Source organism: Rattus norvegicus, chromosome 2, assembly GCF_021556685.1.
Source record: "Rattus norvegicus strain SHRSP/BbbUtx chromosome 2, alternate assembly SHRSP_T2T, whole genome shotgun sequence".
Taxonomy (NCBI): Eukaryota; Metazoa; Chordata; class Mammalia; order Rodentia; family Muridae; genus Rattus; species Rattus norvegicus.
The window spans coordinates 121,516,018-121,523,122 of record NC_141535.1 but is presented as its reverse complement, the minus strand read 5'-3'; the positions used below and the strand labels follow the sequence as shown (position 1 = coordinate 121,523,122).

At 45.5% G+C, this 7,105-nt stretch overlaps 1 protein-coding gene across 1 annotated transcript in view; it reads right to left on the bottom strand.

Moving 5' to 3' along the window:
* Fgf2 (fibroblast growth factor 2) overlaps window positions 1-7,105 on the bottom strand; it is a 54,291-nt gene that overhangs the window by 12,330 nt on the left and 34,856 nt on the right. The gene's annotated exons all lie outside the window — the stretch shown is intronic.

The window sequence follows — 7,105 nt, the reverse complement described above, 5'->3', positions numbered from 1 at the left end:
TGGCGGGGACAGTTTGTTTGTTTGTTTGTTTGTTTGTTTTTGTTTTTGTTTATTCAGAGCTGAGGACCGAACCTTGGGCTTGCTAGGCAAGCGCTCTACCACTGAGCTAAATCTCCAACCCCTTGAATGGCTTCTTAAACTAGCTATGTGCCAGGTTTTATTTGTGAGTTATTTAGAACAGAGTGTATATTTTTTTAAGAAATAAACATATTTCCAAGACTACATGGAAAGGAGGACGTCTATAAAATGTCTGTGCAGTGCAACTGCTTAAACAATTTTGAAGTCTTGTTTGGCCAATTTTTCACAAATAAAGGGCAGTCTAACCCAGTGCTGTCTTGGGAGCTTCCTCCTTGACTTCCACATATCTTATTTCTACCTCATCTTTCCTTTTCCCAATGTATTCAAGGGACTTTCTGCCTAGCTATTCTTATTTTTATAAATTTCTTATCAAACCCCAACATCCTGACACACGACTCATTCATGCAGTATGACTTACCACACTGCATTAATATCAAGTAGGTTTCCAGAAAACAAATCACATGTTACCTGATTGTGGTAATTAGATTTGGATACAAACATTACCTTATTAATTGGGAGTAAAATGAAGTTCAACATTTCCATTTTGCTACTCGGAGGCAACATTTCCTTGCTAAGACAACCTCACCCAGAATGTATTCTGGCTAACAAATGCTACCTAAAAACAAGTCCCGAGGTCAAGTAAAATTTGTGAATTCTTAACAAAGCCCAAAGCATGACAAAATACTAGACAGAAGCAGCATAAAGAAAGAAAGCTTTATTTTCGTTCAAGGTTTCAGGGGATCTAATTCCCTGTGCCAGGGAGGCCACACCAGGCAGGTCAGTGGGAGTGGTCAGTGGGACAGCAAACCCTCCATCTTAGTAAATCAGCAAGCAGAAGGGACCAGAATAGGGACAGGCCATCACCTCTAGTGACCCAGCCCTACCAACCCTGCCCAGGGGAGTCCCAAACAGCACTCAGTTGTAGACAATATGGTCAAACATGCAAGCCCACGAGGGCCACTTCAAACAGAGAATACTACCAAACTTTACTGCCAAACTCCTCACAACTTTGCCCAGCAAAACCTATGATGTAAGTCATTATAACAGGGTTGGGTACAGAGTGTTCATCAAATGTGTTTGGTCCCAGAAAAAAAAGGAAGTCATCAGTCCTCCAGTACAAACAGTCCAGGGGTCCCTCCACCTGGACACTGCTCGGAGGAGTGAAAACCTGATGACAGTTCAAAATTGGAGAAACCAGTGAAGTGTGATTGTAAGGTAAAGTAACTTCCCCACTGTTTACAAGTAGCTGGGGAGACAGCCCCCGGCAGCTTCTGAAAGACTCTGAAATAATTCTCAAAACTGCTAAACAGGACAGTGTTGTGGTGATCGTATCACACCGTTTTTCCCATCAGGAAATCACTATATGCATAAAATGAGATCTGATATGTGACATTAGCTTTAAAACACTCTGGCAGTACAAGTATCTCGATGGTGTAGGTAGAATACGTCAAATATGATTGATGTGTTCCAAACCTATGAGAAACATGGTATCTCATGATCCCACTCTATATTAGATATATTTGATAATTTCATACTAAAGAATGAATAGGCATGTCATTTCCTGCTCTCTCTGTGTAAATCACCACTGGCTCCAGAGAGCATTGGGCTCAGTTAGGCTTACAGTTACTGGGCCAAACTCCTTTACCGGATTGAAAATAATACAGAATTAAAAGAATACAACCCAAACACAAGATCTAAACAAATGTAGGCAGAAAATCTCACTGGGCAAAGCAAAGGAGCTAGATTCTAGTAAGGCTTATGTGCCAGTGACCAGTTCAGATCTGAAGTACTCTAGAATCGGTGACCTGTGAAGGTCCAGGCCTCTCTAGCTTGGGCCATGGGCAGGGCTGCACAGCCTGTCACCAGCCTCCCTTTTGCTCTTTTCAATAAGCAATCCCTTAGCTCCAGCTCACTGCTTACTCCTGATGTGTATTTCCAGCCCCAACAGTGACTGTGGCATCAATGTGTGGGAAATGTGCTGGCCTCAGGGTACATGTCATCATTCAGGACTACTCACTCAGCTTGCTTTACAGACCTCCCAGGTAGCCTGTGCCTGAACGCCAGTAACAGTGGATACTAGTTGTAGAAGCTTAGATGACTCCGTGGTTACGAGCACTGACTGCTCTTCCAGAGGTCCTGAGTTCAATTCCCAGCAACCACATGGTGGCTCACAAAGCATCTGCAATGGAATCTGATGCCCTCTTCTGGCAGTCTGAAGACAGCTACAGTGTACTCACATAAATAAATAAACCTTAGAAAAGAAAAGAAAGAAAGAAACCAGAGTTGGATATATCACAAAGGTACTGATTTTCTTTGAAGACGCTTCACAGCTGAGCTGAACTCAAACAAATATGCTAATTGCATGCACAGGTGATGCCTTCACAGAGCTGGCGCCTGGCCATGTTCAGCTCTTTCACTCTAAGGCGATTTCTGTCCTTGTCTCTGATGGTGAGCTGTGTTTCTTGGATGGAGCAGAGAGATGGACCCTGTTTGCTAATCGAATCTGTTAGTCTCTGTCTTTTAATGGGGGGTTGAGACCATTGAAGTGTGTACTGATTCCTGTTACTTTGCTGTTACAGTGTTACAGAGCAGGCCACTGGAACACATCACAGCCCGAACCAAGGCAAGAAGTTCAACCAGAAATGATCAGCACAGACCCCAAGGGCAAGAGGTCAGGCATCTACACAGGGAGTGAATGACAGTCTACAGTACTTGTAACAAAAACAAACTGACACAGAGAATTAACTTTGCAGCAAGCTTGAACTTTTAGATCAGGTAGACATCACACAACATATCTTTATATCTGTTAGCCCCACAATCATTCACAGGATGTGTAAAACTACTAACCACACCAGCATGGCGTGCCATCCTTGCTGATGGGCCCAGTGGACTTGCACAGCCCAGATACATTGATTCTACCCAGGGAGGTTTTTTTTTTTTTCATTCAAACCAACATGGTATTCAGTGACACTGACGGCTGAGGAGGTACTGTCAGTAAAAGGACTTCATCTAACATGAGAACTTGAGTTCCATCTCCAGAACCCACATATAAAACTGGACGTAGTACAGTTTCCTTTGTAAGCCCAGTACTGGGATCTAGCGACAAGCAGCTCCGTGGCTGGCCATTCTGCTTCCCTTGGTGAGATCCAAGCCAGCGAGAGACTGTCCCCAAAACGATGAGAAAAACAACCTCCAGCAGAAAAGACTATATTGTAAATTGGCTCATGGAGTCAGAGGATTGGGTCAGTTGATGGCCCAGTGTGATTTTCTGTTGCTGTCATAAAACACTGACCCAAAACAACATAGGTGTGGTGGTGTAAATAGGAATGGCTTACAGAATTGAATGGTTGGTCACCAGGGAGTGGCACTAGTAGGAGGTGTGGCCTTGTTGGAGTAGGTGTGTCACTGGGGCTTTGGGGTTTCAGAAGCTCATGCCAGGCCCAGTGTCTTAGACGTAGACCGCTCAGCTGCAGCGCTCCTGTAGCACCATGTTTGCCTGTGCGCCACCATGCTTCCCACCATGACGAAATGGACTAAACCTCTGTAAGCCAGCCCCAGTTAAATACCTTCTCTCTTTTTTTTTTTTTTTTTTTTTTGGTTCTTTTATTCGGAGCTGGGGACCGAACCCAGGGCCTTGCGCTTCCTAGGCAAGCGCTCTACCACTGAGCTAAATCCCCAACCCCTAAATACCTTCTCTTATGAGGGTTGCCGTGGTCTTGGAATCTCTTCCCAGCAATAGCACAGTGACTGATTCATTAGAGAAGGGAAGGTTTACTTTGGCTTACATTTTATGGTCTATCCTTTAGGGAAGCCACACAGAAGCCTGACACAAGAACTGAAGCAGGCACTATAGAGAAACCTTGCCTACTAGCTTGCTCTCCCTGGCTTGCTCAGCCTTCCCAGGGGTGGTATCACCCCCATGTCAATCATTAATTAAAAAAAATGCTCTACAGATTTGCCCATAGGCTAATCTAATGGATACAAGTCCTCACCTGAAATTCCCTCTTCCCAGATCACTGTAGTTTATATTAAGTTGACAAAAACTGACCGGCACAGTTAGTTCTGTTGCTTTGAGCCTGTTGTGGGAAGCAGATGTTGTAGAGAAGCAGGATGGAGTGGAGCTATTCACCTCATGCCAGCGGAAGGCTGAGAGATAGCAAGAAAGGGCAAGTGGGAAGATACATGTGTCCAACCTTCTGTGACTGGGTCCCCCTCACCTGTCGCCTAGCAGTCCTTTCTGCCATGGATTCATTCACTGGTGAAGCTACAGACTTTTAAGATCCAGTCACCTTCTCTGGAGCCCATGAGCTGACAACCAAGCCTCTGATATATAAGCTGACGGGGATTGTCACTGGGGTTTTATATTTGAACAATGATGTAAATAAGAGACATTCACAGCACACATCAGAAGACGGATGTAACCTAGCCTGAGAGACCAGAGGTTTCCTGGGAACAGGGAAAGCTGACTGGAGAAGGAATTAGCAGTAATTGAGAAAAGAGCCAACAAGAGAACATCTTATATAACATCCATAGAAGAAAGGACAAAGCAGGTGGGGTACGGTCCAGCACAGTCAGGTGTGCCGTGTAAGTGTATGTGTGCTGGGACTATGGATGCTCTGGATTCTGTGTGGGAAGCGTGGTGGTATGACATGAGATCAGACAGAAACAGAGACAGACAGACAGACAGACACACAGACACAGAGGCGGGAGGGAGGAAAGGAGAGGGAGGGAGAGAGACAGACACATATACAGAAACACACACACATACAGGAGAGAGAGGGAGAGAGAGAGAGAGAGAGAGAGAGAGAGAGAGAGAGAGAGAGAGAGAGAGAGAGAGAGAGAGAGAGATTTCTGTCTTGGAAGCTGGAAAAGGCTAAGGACTAAGTTGACTGAAGAAGGCTAGAAGATGTTCCCAATTGACAAAGCAATACACAAATCCAAATAGTCAAGTTCCAGAGGATCATCAGTTCTAGAAATGTGCATCACAAACAAGACATGCTGTAAGTGGAGATGTTTAACAGTGGCTTCCTGGGGAGCACGGGCTGTACCTAAAGCAGACAGGGAGCGTGGGAGAGTGACGCCTCCCTAGAGAAGACAGAGCAGACACTGATCAAAAGGAATGGGCAGAATCCACAGTGCTATAATGTGTGTGGAAGAAACAACAAGCTGAACCTGTGGGAGAGAAAACGTTCAGTCCATGTGGGGCAAGAGCACAGTTCACCACGCGCACGCACACACACACACTCACTCACACACACACACTCTTACATTCACACACACACACACACTTACACTCACACACACACTTACATGCATATACTCACACACACATGCATATACTCACACATATACACACATACTCACACACATTACACTCACATGCATATACTCACACACACCCTCACACACACACACACATCATATACATACATATCACAAGTATACCATATATACACATTTCATACACCATACATACACACCACACATATACTCAATACCACAATACACAGACATCATACATACACATACTAAGCCCATGCATACAGATTCAGAAACGAAGAGAACACTGTGATTGTTTGCAGGTGGAACGATTTTCACGTTAAAAATCAAGAGGCTCAGTACAACCCGGTAGTCTGGCCTGGATCCTAGAGCAGAACAGATGGAACCAGTGGAGAACGTGGTGAGATCCGTGTAAGGCTGTGGTTTAGCTCACTGCGCCGTAATTCTGTCCTTTAGTTTTGAAAAAGCTAATCACTCCATAAGCAATCAGTCTTGGGAAAGGATGAGCAAAGGGCACAGAGAAACCGTGACACCACGTGACTCTCCATAATCTAAAATTATTCCAAAATAAAGCTTCTCAGGGTGAGTTTAGAGCTACTGGAGCAGTGAGCAAAGCTGCCTATGTAACAGCTGCTACACACACACACACACACACACACACACACACACACACACACACCACACAACACACACACACACATGCACGCACACAACATACACACACACCACACACACACACACACACACCACACATAGGTCTCAGACTGCTGGTTAGGGAAATGTGATGATTCAGGGAACAAGGCTGCCTGCCACTAAGGCCGAGGACCTTCTCAGCTCAAGGCTAGGACCCACATGGTGGGAGGGGAGAACTGACTCTCAAAACCTGTCCTCTGTCCGGCCTCCATGTGCACACTGTGGCTTTTGTCCTGCTACCTAAATAAATGTAACTCCTTTAAAAATTAAAAATGGCCATGGCAAAGTGTGTCTAGGACTTGCACAGGGGAAACTGTTGGTCAGAATCACTTCTCTCCCCAGGTAGCCTCAACTCGAGAGGTCAGAAGTGGGGAATGGGGGGCTGTAAGGACCCACTAAAGCCAGGGTCCCTCAAGGCCTCAGAGATGTTTGCTGCCACAGCTCCGAAGCCAGGAGACAGGCTAGACCTCACCTGCCGGCCTTGACCTCGGCAAAGCCTTTGGAACTATGAACAGAAACAACCCCTACAAGAGACTTATGGAGAGCAGCTTGACTTGACTGCAGCTGTCAGAAAATCACACGGAAGGACAACAGACGCACAACATTTGCAGAAACTATGATGTTGGCTTTAAGGAAAGGCTGGATCTTACCGCCAGGCTGCTGCAGCCTGACTTCATAGTAGCCTTTACCCCCTCAACTGCACAGAGAAAATGCTTGCTATTGCCGTGCTGGGGACCTGTGTGGGGTCTACATGGCTGCTATGATATTACTCTTGGCCTCTGAACGTCTTATGATGTAGGGAATGGGGCTTACTATGATATGATTACGGGCAGGAGGGATGACACTATTTTCTTGGTGTGAGGCATGGGAGAGGAGGAGAGGTCTTACTAAGTAACCCTGGCTAGCCTGGACTCATTATGTAGACCAGACTAGCCCCAAACTCACAGAGATCTAACTACATTCTGAGTGCTGGGATTAAAGGCATGTAACGCCACATGTGGTCAGAAACGAAACTTTCAAAAAAGATGTCCCAGACGTATTTTGCAGTTCATAA